Source organism: Mus musculus, chromosome 9 (assembly GCF_000001635.26).
Source record: "Mus musculus strain C57BL/6J chromosome 9, GRCm38.p6 C57BL/6J".
Lineage (NCBI taxonomy): Eukaryota > Metazoa > Chordata > Mammalia > Rodentia > Muridae > Mus > Mus musculus.
In genome coordinates this window covers 90,076,563-90,090,983 of record NC_000075.6, presented here as the reverse complement: position 1 = coordinate 90,090,983, position 14,421 = coordinate 90,076,563, and positions in this window count along the sequence as shown.

Sequence of the window (14,421 nt, the reverse complement as noted above, 5' to 3'; positions counted from 1 at the left end):
CCTGTGTTTGAGTGCCTGTATGTAGGTGGTGGCAGGAGGGTCGCCGCACTGCACATGAAGAGGTCAGAGGACAACTTTTCAAGAAAGTTGACTCCTTTCACCTTGTACATGGGTTCTAGGGATTGACCACAGGTTGTTAGGCCTCTCCCTGCTGGTCCCTGGCCCCAGGGGTGTATGATAGTTTTCAGTCAAGATGGACTTAGGAGCCATTTAGCTTATGTACCTGTGCTCAAACCTTGTTGTTTTGGAACTTTTATTTTACTGTGTTAGAAGTAATGGCCAGATATGAAAGCACTAGGGAGTCAGGAAGGAGGAGCTCTAGGCACATCCTGCTCTAACATCTAGGGACATCCTGCTCTAACATCAAAGTAAAGTAAGCTCTTTCTTTCATTGACACACAGTTTCTCTGTACAGTGTCTGTTCCAAACTCTGCATTTGGGACTCACTCTATAGACCAGACTGACCTCTTTACCTCCTGAGTGCTGGGATTAAAGACATGTTACCCCTGCTGCCCACCCCATTACTGTATTAATCCTTGACTACAGAGCATGTTTGTTGGTAAGATTGGGGAAGGGTGCTAACCTTGAAAACTCAGTGACCCAAGTTTGAACCCCCAGAATATAAATCTGTGACCCCAGCACTCTTGTACGGAGAGAAGTTGGGGATAGGAGAATGCAAATTATGTGGGAGTTTACAGGTCATCGACTACCAGAAACAAACAACTTCTAGACTCAAAACACAAGGGAAAACAACCTCTCCCCCACCACCTCACCCCAAAAAAACTGGTCAGCTACAAAATGGCTATATTAAGGGTGCAGTCTAAGAATGTAAGACACACTGACCCAGGGTCTACAGTATCTGCTGCTGGGGAGACTGGGATAGGAGGGTCACTGGAGGCCGACCTATAGAGGATTCCCTGTCGAAAGATGAAAAAACTCATTCTATACATGTTACTACTTGAGACTGAAATGGTCCCCATAAATTTATTTGTTAAACATTGAGTCTCTAGCTGGTAACACCACTTAGGAGACCTGTCTGGAAGAAGTAGGCCCATCTGAATGGACTATCCCTCCTGTGCTTCTTGACTTGCCTGTATGTATGTAAGTAGGTTGCATCACAATTTCCTGCCAACATGAGCTGAACCATGCTTCCCCGTCCCTCTGAACTGTATGCCTTGAAATTTGCAGTTGGATTTGCCACAGCAACAAAGGAACATGTTTATGGAGAAATAAAGTTTTGTAGGCTTTAGTGATGCTACTGGGAGACAAAAAACCACAACCAACCAACCCTTAAAGTGGCTATTTAACTTCCTTGTGTGTTTGTGGCATCTATATAAACACCTGGTATCTTGCTTGCATGTAACAAAGTTTGTCCTATTAGTCTTTGTTGAACATAGCTGTACAGGTTGTACTGTTACTGTCTTCTGGCGCTGGCAAATGAAAGAGCAGCCAGTGAGTGCTCTGAACTGCTGAGCCGTCGCTAGGTTTCCCACTGCCTACTCATATTAACACCATTTTTAAAGTTCAATACAGTGTCCCCTGCCTGCCTTGTCTGTTATTTCAGCCAGTATTTTGGTTGGTTTGGGATTTTTGTCTCCCCTCTTGAGTTAGCTTTCATGTGTTGTTGAATGAACAAGGTACATTGAAGAATAACACAGTATATGTATATGAAATAAGGTACTTCCCAGGGGTTGTGTATAAGCATGTATCTACATTTAAAAGTCTAGACACTTAATCTTTGGCCCGTATAACAGATCATAAACCAAAAGACCTTACACTGTAAAATACCAAGAAATGTAAAAGGAAGTTTAACTTTGGGCATATATGCAGGGACAGAAAAAGAAGACAAATTTGAATGAAAATTCATCTGCCTTCAATGTAGATAATGAAATATCACATATAGTTTCAAGATATTTAATCAGAAGACAGAAATGATTCTCTCCACTGTTAGGTAAAAGGTTTGGAATAAAGGAACCCCCTTACCCGAAAAATAAAAGGTCCCAAATTTGATGCTCAAGGAATTCCAGAAAGCAGCCAGCACATGCCCTGGAGCAGAGGTCACACAAAGCAGGCAGTTTGACTTAACCCTTTGAGGTTTGGAGAACCAATTTCCCCAAAAAGCAGTTTGTTGTGCTCCCCCAGCCCCACCCCCACCCCACCCCACTGGACTATGAAATCCGATTCTTAGACCCTACACTGTGTCTTCCTGTTCCCTCATACTAAGGCAAGATTTGGAGACAACCTCTTAGAGCAATGAAGGTTTGTCTCACTGTTTTCAGTTGGAAGAAAAGATATTTAAAGAATAATTGAAAGGAACAAAATGGACGTAGATCAATAAAGTTATTCCCCTATTCCACCAGTATCAAGAACAAAACCATAGTGTGGTACACCCATATTTAATGCAGCTTAATGGGGCTGATGGTCCCCCTTTAGAAAAGTCCTCTTTAGAGCTATGTGCGGTGGTGACTTTCAGTCCCAAGACGACTTTTGAGGCCAAGCTGCTTTATATAGCAATACCAAGTTCCATAGACTATTTTTTCTACACAGTCTACATAGACTGTCTATTTTTTTTTTAAAGGCAAATGTGTTTTATAAAAAGAAAAAAGCCAAGGATTGGTTTGGTGGAGGCTCAGTATGGTGCTGGGGAAGGGGGTGCCTCTCTGGGCCCATGCTGAGGCATCCCAGCCACACAAGTATAGTATAGAATAGAGTTTACATAGATTATGGGGAGGGGAAGGGGGAGTAGAGATAGAAAAAGGGAGAGACAGGAGAAGTGGCTGTGGAGACAGGGAGGGGAATGGGGGAGAGGGGACTGGAAGAGGGGGTAAGAGGAAGAGGAGAGTGAGCAAGGCAAGCAGCTCCTTTTGTAGTGAGTCAGGCACACAGGGAACTTTGAGGCGGAGCCTAGAAATGCTGACAGGAAATACCCTTCAAGATGTAGATTTGTTGACAGTTTGCTGTTGTATAAATGGGGGATCCAGATTCTACCGTTGGTGACTCAAGCTGCTTGCATCTTACAGGGAAGGGATAAATCCTTCATTATTTTAGAAAAGTCATTCTGACAGTGTGAGACATTTATATACTTTCTGTATTCAAAGCTGAAAAATCTGCATTTAAACCACAAGGTTAAGTCCAAGAAACAATTGACAGTAAATAGAAACCCCAATCTGATACGGTAGCATAACCTGTTAGCTAGCATGTGCGGGTCAAGATCTCCCAACCCTGGGTATCTAAGAATGATCATTTCTTTTTTTTTTTTTTTTTTTTTCCATTTTTTATTAGGTATTTCGCTCATTTACATTTGCAATGCTATACCAAAAGTCCCCCATAGCCACCCACCCCCTCTCCCCTACCCACCCACTCCCCTTTTATGGCCCTGGCGTTCCCCTGTACTGGGGCATATAAAGTTTGCGTGTCCAATGGGCCTCTCTTTCGAGTGATGGCCGACTAGGCCATCTTTTGATGCATATGCAGCTAGAGTCAAGAGCTCCGGGGTACTGGTTAGTTCATAATGTTGTTCCACCTATAGGGTTGCAGATCCCTTTAGCTTCTTTGGTACTTTCTCTAGCTCCTTCATTGGGGGCCATGTGATCCATCCAATAGCCGACTGTGAGCATCCACTTCTATGTTTGCTAGGCCCAGGCATACTCTGACAAGAGACAGCTATATCAGGGTCCTTTCAGCATAATCTTGCTAGTGTATGCAATGGTGTCAGCATTTGGAAGCTGATTATGGGATGGATCCCCGGATATGCTAGTGTCTACATGGTCCATCCTTTTATCTCAGCTCCAAACTTTGTCTCTGTAACTCCTTCCAAGGGTGTTTTGTTCCCACTTCTAAGGAGGGGTATAGTGTTCACACTTCAGTCTTCATTTTTCTTGAGTTTCATGTGTTTAGGAAATTGTATCTTATATCTTGGGTATCTTAGGTTTTGGGCTAATATCCACTTATCAGTGAGTACATATTGTGTGAGTTCCTTTGTGAATGTGTTACCTCACTCAGGATGATGCCCTCCAGGTCCATCCATTTGGCTAGGAATTTCATAAATTCATTCTTTTTAATAGCTGAGTAGTACTCCATTGTGTAGATGTACCACATTTTCTGTATCCATTCCTCTGTTGAGGGGCATCTGGGTTCCTTCCAGCTTCTGGCTATTATAAATAAGGCTGCTATGAACATAGTGGAGCATGTGTCCTTCTTACCAGTTGGGGCATCTTCTGGATATATGCCCAGGAGAGGTATTGCTGGATCCTCCGGTAGTACTATATCCAGTTTTCTGAGGAACCGCCAGACTGATTTCCATAGTGGTTGTACAAGCCTGCAATCCCACCAACAATGGAGGAGTGTTCCTCTTTCTCCACATCCACGCCAGCATCTGCTGTCACCTGAATTTTTGATCTTAGCCATTCTGACTGGTGTGAGGTGGAATCTCAGGGTTGTTTTGATTTGCATTTCCTGAAGACCCAGAAATGAACCCACACACCTATGGTCACTTGATCTTCGACAAGGGAGCTAAAACCATCCAGTGGAAGAAAGACAGCATTTTCAACAATTGGTGCTGGCACAACTGGTTGTTATCATGTAGAAGAATGCGAATCGATCCATACTTATCTCCTTGTACTAAGGTCAAATCTAAGTGGATTAAGGAACTCCACATAAAACCAGAGACACTGAAACTTATAGAGGAGAAAGTGGGAAAAAGCCTAGAAGATATGGGCACAGGGGAAAAATTCCTGAACAGAACAGCAATGGCTTGTACTGTAAGATCGAGAATTGACAAATGGGACCTAATGAAACTCCAAAGTTTCTGCAAGGCAAAAGACACCGTCAATAAGACAAAAAGACCACCAACAGATTGGGAAAGGATCTTTACCTATCCTAAATCAGATAGGGGACTAATATCCAACATATATAAAGAACTCAAGAAGGTGGACTTCAGAAAATCAAATAACCCCATTTAAAAATGGGGCTCAGAACTGAACAAAGAATTCTCACCTGAGGAATACCGAATGGCAGAGAAGCACCTGAAAAAATGTTCAACATCCTTAATCATCAGGGAAATGCAAATCAGAATGATCATTTCTTAAGACCTGCATGCTCAGCTGAACCGCTCTGAGTTTGCCTGGGGTTTCTTGTGAGGCAAATGGTTGAAGTAAAAACTAAAAGACAGCATCGATGACTAGTCAGATCCTTCAAGAATGATTAAAAGAATTGTGTGTGTGGGTGTCTTGCTTGCAAGTATGTCTGTATCACTTGTGCTCCTGGTGCCTATGGAGGCCAGAAGAGGACATCCTGGGCTGAGACTACAGACAATTGTGAGCTGCGCTGTGGTGCTAGGAGTCAAAGCCCAATCCTGGAAGAGAGCTGCCGGTGCTGTTAATCTTGAGTCATCTCTTTATACCCAGAAATGATTTTTTTTCCTGCAAAAGGGTTTCATGTCACTGCCATCTAACCATGCGTAGAAGAGGTTGACCTTAAACTGATTGTCCTGCCTCAGCCTCCTGAGTGTTGGAATTAAAGCTTCAGCCATTACACCAAGGCCGTGGTTTTTCCTGATACCGAGGGTATAATGTACATGGTGCTAGTGCTAGGAATGGTATTTGAGGTCACTAAAGAAAAGACAAAATGAGCACCACAATAGTTGGGGTGCTGGCTGATAGCAAATGGGTTGAGTCAAGAAATGACAGCTGGAGAGATGGCTCAGCAGTTAAGAGCGCTAACTGCTCTTCTGGAGGTCCTGAGTTAATTCCCAGCAACCACATGGTGAGTCATTCAACTGGAATGGGATCCGATGCCCTCTTCTGATGTTTCTAAAGACAGCTACAGTGTATACATATACATAAAATAGTTCTGGGGGGGAAAAAGACATGACAGCCTGGCCCTTGTGACCAGTTCTAGAAATCTGAACTATAGCAATGTGTTTCCTTTTGATTTCTCCCTCCTCCCCTCCATTCATTCCGGAGGATTTCCTGGTCTGTAGTTCAGGCTACATAGATCTTTCTGCCTCCGGAGTTCTGGGGTTACAGGTGTCCAAAGCGAGAGCTGGGTAGTCTGATTTCAGCCTGAAGTGTTTGTTGACTGTTGCTGGTGATAATGTGTGGAAGAGTGTTAGGAGGGCAGTGACTGGGTTTATTACATAGATACTAGGCCTGGGCTTTTATCCTGTACTTTGTGACCAGGCAAGATGGTCGAGCAGGTGAGGAAAAGCACTTGTCCCACGTGCAACGAGGGTGCAGCCTTCTGGGCACATTTGGTGTAAGAAAAGAACTGATGCCGGGTGTGGTGGCGCACGCCTTTAATCCCAGCACTCGGGAGGCAGAGGCAGGCGGATTTCTGAGTTCGAGGCCAGCCTTGTCTACAGAGTGAGTTCCAGGACAGCCAGGGCTACACAGAGAAACCCTGTCTTGAACCCCCTCCCCCCCAGAGAAACAAACTGATTCCTGACCCCTCTCATTCTCTCTCTCTCTCTCTCTCTCTCACACACACACACACACACACACACACACACCCTCATAACTTGGTGATTTCTTCTGCAGTTGAGTCATTAGAGGGAACCTTGAAGAGTTGAAAAGCCTTCCGACTTGCTGCCTCTATCAGCTCTTGGCCCAAGACCTCATTTTCTGAGCCTAGGCAAAAGGAAGGCCTCTGCTCGCTCTCTCCTTCAGTGGACTCCTAGTACATCACGTGAGACACCTCTTGTCAGTGATGCTGCCCACTTAGCAATTTCAGACATAGCTTTGCTGAGGCAGACTCATGAAAAGACCATTTGATAATTAAGACAGTGGTGGTTAGATTTGCTGTCCCTCCCCCTATCCTCTTTTCCCCCACCCCTACCCCTCACTCCTCTTATCCCAGGCTGATCTAGAATTAAATATATAGCCTAGGCTTATCTGGTACTTGGGCCCCTCCTGTCTCTTGTCTTCCCAGGTGTGGAGATTATAAGTGTGCACGTTCCTAGTTTATTTTGATTCTTTGGGAAAGCTTTGTGAAGTGTATTTTCTGGTATTCTGGTTTGCTTCACAAGCTTACAACTGGGTAGTTTTTGTTTTTTCCCCTTTGAGTCAGGGTTTCTCTGTGTAGCCCTGACTATCCTGGATCTGCCTGCCTCTGTCTCTTGATTCATTAAAGCCACATATCACCACTACCCAGCACAACTCTATAGCTAAAAGCAACATCATTTTCTTTTTGGTTTTAGAAGTGAGTTTTCGGGGGCTGGTGAGATGGCTCAGTGGGTAAGAGCACCCGACTGCTCTTCCGAAGGTCCGGAGTTCAAATCCCAGCAACCACATGGTGGCTCACAACCATCTTTAAGGAGATCTGACTCCCTCTTCTGGAGTGTCCGAAGACAGCTACATTATACTTACATATAATAAATAAATCTTTAAAAACAAAACAAAACAAAACAAATGAACAGTAGGGTCGGGCATGGTGGTGCACGCCTTTAATCGGGAGGCAGAGGCAGGCGGATTTCTGAGTTGGAGGCCAGCCTGGTCTACAGAGTGAGTTCCAGGACAGCCAGGGCTACACAGAGAAACCCTGTCTCAAAAAAAAAAAAAAAAAAAAAAAAAAAAAAAAAAAAAGAGGTTTCTGTGTTGGCCCTGACTGTCCTGGAACTCACTCTGTAGACTAGGCTGGCCTTGAGAGATTTTTATGCTTATGCCTCCAAGTGCTAGAATTAAAGTTATGTGCCACCACCATAGTCCAGCATTTTACACTGGGTCATGTGGAGCAAATCTGTAAACCCAGCTCTAGGGAGGCTGAGACAGGAGACATACTGCATGATTAAACCCAGCCTGGACAACATAGCTTGAGTCAGGACAGGTGCCAAGGACCAGCCTTGGCTAGGTCAGGTTCCGGAGGGAGGGGTGTTTGGTAATAGCAAAACAAATGAGTCAAAGTCAAATTGTGGGTCCAAGCTGATGGCCTAGGTTCTGAGATGGCTTTCTAGATTGCTCAGACAGCTTTTTTTTTTTTTTTTTTTTTTTTTTTTTCTATTTAAAAAACTGGTTTGAGATAGCAATCTCTGCTAGTAAAAATTTTAAAAGCTATCTGGATAGCTCATGGGTTTTCTGACCAAAGTCAGAAGAGCTGCTATAAAAAATTTCTTGAATCTTCCCACCAAATCAGGATTCCTGTTAGAAAAAGTTCTTGAGCTGTTTTTATTTTTCCAGAGATCTTCAGATAGCTTTCTTCAGAGAAAAAGTTCTAAGAAAATACTATTGCTTTCTGCTAGCTCACCTCATGCAGACCAAAACCCAAGTTTTTGTTTTTGTTTTGTTTTGTTTTGTTCTTTTTTTTTTTTTTTTTTTTTTTTGAGACAGGGTTTCTCTGTGTAGCCCTGACTGTCCCCAGAACTCACTCTGTAGACCAGGCTGGCCTCGAACTCAGAAATCTGCCTGCCTCTGCCTCCCAAGTGCTGGGATTAAAGGCATGCACCACCACTGCCTGGCAAAACCCAAGTTTTTAAAAATTTATGTCAATTCAGTTATTTATTCCAGGTTTCCTTTTGATTCCCCTGGGAAGCAGCATCCAGAACCCCTACCCCTTTAAATCTTAGGAGACCCCAAGCACACATTTTCTTTTAACATTGTAAAAGAATTTAGAATTTAAGCACAGATGGTAAACTATGGTGAAGAGGGATACATCCTGAAATCACCATCTCTATCACATCTGGGCCTAAACTGTGTCCCAGGCTGACCTTGAACTCAGGTATCTGTCTGCCGTTGTGTCTTTCTGGAATGTCCTCTGTTAACGTTAATAACTATGATAAGCATAAGTCACCTGATGGTGGAAGTGTGGCTAATGTCTCAGCAAAATGAACCCTCGGGACTGCCCTTAAGGCTGTGGAAAAGAGCTGGGCATGGTGGCGCACACCATCAGTCCCAGCACTTGGGAGGCAGAGGCAGGCGGGATTTCTGAGTTCGAAGCCAGCCTGGTCTACAGAGTGAGTTCCAGGACAGCCAGGGCTACACAGAGAAACCCTGACTCAAAAAACCAAACCAGGGCTGGTGAGATGGCTCAGTGGGTAAGAGCACCCGACTGCTCTTCCGAAGGTCCGAAGTTCAAATCCCAGCAACCACATGGTGGCTCACAACCACCCGTAATGAGATCTGATGCCCTCTTCTGGTGTGTCTGAGGACAGCTACAGTGTACTGACATATAATAAATAAATAAATCTAAAAAAAAAAAAAAAAACCAAACCAAACCAAAACAAAACAAAAAGGCTGTGGAAAAGAAATCTAAAAAAAAAGCTCAAAATATATAATTTATCAACTATGCAAAAAAATAAATAAGGAGCTTCACTAATCGAAAGGAACAGATACAGCTACACTATGAGCCAGCTTACCAGAAAGACACAACGGCAGACATATACCTGAGTTCAAGGTCAGCCTGGGACACAGTTTAGGCCCAGATGTGATAGAGATGGTGATTTCAGGATGGATTCCTCTGAGGAATATGAAAATATGTAGGTTATTATACAAACCAACCTTATGCTCATGGCAGCCATTAACACTCTGGAGGTCCACATCAGCTGGCCTTGTCCCAAGGGTAGGAACTGTGTCATTATTTCCCCACCAAGGCCATGTGGGACCCAGCAGACAGGCTTCCTGGATAGTTCCTGTGACAGGTGTGATGTGGGTGCGGTCTTAGCTTTCTGCCATGCGAGGGCTTTGGCATGTCACACGTGATTCAGGGTGAAAATAGCTAACCCATTTAAGGCAGAGCCTCAACAGTTCATTTCAACACTGTGACCACCTAGGAGCCTGCAGTTACTGTTGTCCTCTGCAAAAAAGCTTCTCTTTATGGGCATGAACATAAATATTTTTTGTTAATTTTTTAAATTTGTTTTTATGTGCATTGGTGTTTTGCCTTTGTGTGTCTGTGTGACGACGCTCTGGAACTGGAGTTATAGAGAGTTAAGATCTGTCATGTAAGTCCTGGAAAGTGAGCCTGGGCCCTCTGGAAGAACAGCTCTTATCTGCTAAGCCATCTCTCCAGACCCCTAAATACAGATATTTAGAAGGCAGTTTTCATTTAGCAAACTTCCCCCCTGGTACCTATGGCCTCCATAAAAACAACCAAATTTTTGTCTTGTATATGTTTTGCTAGCATGTATGTATGTGTACTGTGTAGGCACCTGGTGCCCATGGAAGACTGAGGAGGGTGTGGGATCCCTTAAAACTGGAGTTCTAGATGTTTCTGAGCCATCACGTGCCTACCAGGAATTGAGCCCATGTCCTCTGCAAGAGCTGCCTGTGATCTTAACGGCTAGATCATCACTGCATCCCAGTTTTCTGAAAAAAATGACGTAATGATTTCATCACATATAGCAGCAAGCACACTGCCTGGTTTTATAATCACTATTCTGATTGCTATAGTCTGTAAGAGTCTAGGCACTGCACTGTAGCAATGAGAAGACAGGTCTATGAAAGGGGTTTTGTCCATTCTCACATCTCCTGGAATATAGCTATTAACCACTGTTTGCAAAAGTGGTTTTTTTGTTTTGTTTTGTTTTGTTTTGTTTTGTTTTAACGCCATGGTAAGGATGGGGGGGGGATAGATATCTTACTGTGCTAATCAAGTATTCTACCTTGAGTTCCATCATCTATCACCTCAAATGAGGCATTTTGGGGGATGACAAGGTTGCTCAGTGGGTAAAGGTGCTTGTCGCCAAACCCGATGATCTGAGTTCAATCCCCAGGGTCCACATGAAAGTAGGAGAGAACCAATTCTCACAACTTGTCCTCTAACTTCAATATATTCATTGTGGTACCTGCATGTCTACACACATACACGTGCACACATACAAAATAAACAATTGCAATACAAAATTAAAGGAGGAAGGGCCAGTGAGATAGTTCAGTGGGTAAAGGTGCTAGCCCACAAGACTGAGTTCAATTCCCAAGAGCGATGAGGTGGAGGAAGAAGACAGACTCCTGAGGGTGGTCCTCTGCCCTGTATACATGCTTCGTGAACATGTGTGTGTCCCCTCGCCCCTTCCTAAATAAAAATATAATTAAAAGCTTAATTACATGTAAAGATGCAAATATAAAATAAAAGGGGGATCTTGCTGGGGTATAGGAGTTTTTCACATATTTCAGATGCTAGACCACCAAGGTTTTGCAAATCCTGTTGGAATTTTCACTTTATTACAAAAGCCTTCAGGATGATCTTTCATTTTTCAGCTCTTAAAAGAGTATGTGTCCTTACGGTTTGCTTTATATAGGGTGCCATTTATGGATAGAATGGTTTTGCTTCTTTGAATGTGAATACCCACCCGTTCTACCATCCTCCTATCTGATTGCCCAGGCTATATATGTCTTAGTTAGGATTTCATTGCTGTGAAGAGACACCATGACCCCGGGAACTCTTATAAAGCATTTAATTGAGACTGACTGACAGGTTCAGAGGTTCAGTCCTTTATCATTATGGTAGGAAGCATGGCAGCATCTAGGCAGGCATGGCACTGGAGGAGCTGAGAGCTTTACCTCTTGTACCGAAGGCAGTTAAGAGAAGACTAACTTCCAGAAAGCTCCAGAAAGGTCTCAAAGCCCATCGCCACAGTGACACACTTCCTCCAACAAGGCCACACCTACTCCAAGAAAGCAACACCTCCTAATACTGCCATTCCCTGGGCCAACCTTACTCAAACCACCACAGTGTATAATCTGCTGTACAGAGCTGGTGAGAGCCAATTCCTGTCTTGTGTCTGTATCTCACCATTTACATGTTAGCCAAGGGTTTTGTTTTCTCTCTCTCTCTCTCTCTCTCTCTCTCTCTCTCTCTCTCTCTCTCTCTCTCTCTCTCTCTGTATGATCAGTGCACAATGTTTGAGACTTTTACATACTACACTTGTACTGTGTCATTGACTGAGCTATAGCCTCACCCAAATGTTACCTTTTTTTTTTTTTAAGTTGCATTTATTTATCAAAAAAATTGGAAGGACTCAACTGGTACACTACTTGTGACAAAGGTGCCATATCACAGCCAGATCTTAGTAATAACTAGAGTATAGAGGGGCTCTAGTTTTGCAATTATTTTGTAAATTTAAAATGGTGTTTTGAAAGAACATGGTAATTTAAATGGAACATAGTAGTTTAAAAGAACATAGTAGTGAGAGTTCAAATTAAAGTAGTTTAATTGTGAATTTTATGACACCTTTTATTGAATGGTAAAAAACATAGGCCAGTAGTGTACACCTTTAATCCAAGCACTCAGGAGGCAGAGGCAGCCTGGCCTATGCAGGGAGTTTTAGGCCATCCAGGGCTAGCTACACAGTGAAACTCCATCTCAAAAAGAAAAAAAAAATCTGTCTTCTATTACTGATGTATGTCTTCATTTCCCATTTTTAAAGATTCTTTGAAGTTAATTATCCTTAATTTATGTACTACCTTAATGGGTGACATTTTATATGTCTTTAATACAAAAATAATCTCTTCTTGATACTTGTTTATAAAGTGGATTTTATCTTGCAGCTGATGAGATGGCTCAGGAGGTCAGGGCACTTGCTGCAGCCAAGCCTAGTGACCCGAGTGGGAGACATAGACCCTTCATTGTGGAAGGCAAGATATCCACAAGCTCTCCTCTGACCTCATGCATGCACATCCAAAATAAATATATTTTTTTAACTTTAAAAAAAATTATGTGTATTGATATTTTTTTGCCTGCGTGTATGTTTGTGTAAAGATATTAGATTTAGGAGTTACAGCTAAGTTATGAGCTGCCATGTGGGTGCTGGGAATTGAATCTGCGTCCTCTAGAAGAGCATTCAGTGCTCTTTACTGTTGATCTATCTCTTCAGACCCCAAACTAAATATTTTAAAATTGACTAAAACCCAGTAAAATTTAAAAACTCTTTACTCCTTCCCCAGGTAAACTGAATATTTTTTTTTTTTTGTTTCGAGATTTTAGTTGGAAATATACTACACTTATATTTCTACTTCTAGCAAAAGTCAATTTACATTAATCTTATCACTTGAGAATATACTTACTGTGCTCTGTGCTTTTTTGGGGTGTTTCATAATTTTCTTGTTGTTGGTTTTTTGAGATGGAGCTGACCCTGTAACCTTGTCTTGCCTGGAACTTGCTATGTAAACCAGGCTGGCCCTAAACTCACAGTGAAAGTGTTGGGACTAAAGGTGTATGTCACCACACCTGCAAAGTTTTTTATAATTTAATTATTTTCTTCATATAACACTTTGGGTAGTTATTCCTAGATACCATTTTGTTGTTATATAGGTTTTTTTCTGATTTTGTTTAAATTTTTAAAAATTTTTAAATTAGCCATTTTCTGAGTTCTTTTCCATTTTCGTTTGTTTTGCTTTTCCATGGAGCTGGGGTTTGAACCCACGGCCTCATGAATGATAGACAAGCATGGTAGCTAGATTGCAGGTTCATTTTGAGCAGTTGTGGTGTCCTTGGACCTTGCTGCTATTTCCTGTCTTCAGTGGGTTTCTTCTCATACCACTCTCCATTGACTTGGGAGTCTTTAATACACCTAGAGTTATACTTTTATTTCATGTTATTTTTTAACTATGACAAAATTTTTTTTAATCATGTTTAGGTCTTTTCAGTATGTGTGTGTGTGTGTGTGTGTGTGTGTGTGTGTGTGTGTGTGTTGGCACTAGAAATTGAACTTAGAGCCTCACACAGTCTTGGCAAGTACTTGACAAGTATATTGACTTACATAGTCTTGTGTGTGCATATGTATATGTATCATGTATGTGCATACGTGTCTTGAGTACACTTGTGTGCTGAGGCCACCAGGGTACATTAAGTACCTTCTATATTGTTTATTATATATGTACATATATAATTTTTGAAAATTATTTTTGTCTGTGTTTGTTTTGCCTGAGTACCTGTGTACCATATGCATGCAATGCCCTTGGAGGCCAGAAGAGGGCAGCAGATCCACAGGACCTGGAGTTACAGATGGTTTGGACCTGCAATGGAGGTGGATGCTGGAAGAGTTACAGAGGGTTCTGACCCACCTGTGGGGGTTCTGCTCCTCTGGAAGAGAAGCCAGCGGAGCTGCCGGTCCAGCCCGCCATCTTATTTTTTGAGACAGTCATCTCTCCTTGCGTATGAGCGTGCTGTTTACGAATCTGCCGGTTTCTATCCCCAACACTGGGTTTGAAGCACACGTGGCCACTCCCAGGTTTTATGTGGGTGCTAAAGACTTAAACTCTCGTCATCCTATGTTCACAGCAGATGTTCTTACCCACTGAGCCACTTCACAAACCCCACAAGTCCTTTTGAGTTTTTGAGACAGGGTCTTACTAAGTGACCCAGGCAGGCCTTGAATTTATGATTCATATGAACGGCCTTGCCTAGATGGTGATGATGATGATGAGTGTGTGTGTGTGTATGTGGGTTGACTTAGTTGTAGTGTCTTATGTAACTAGAACTTTCTAATAGATTA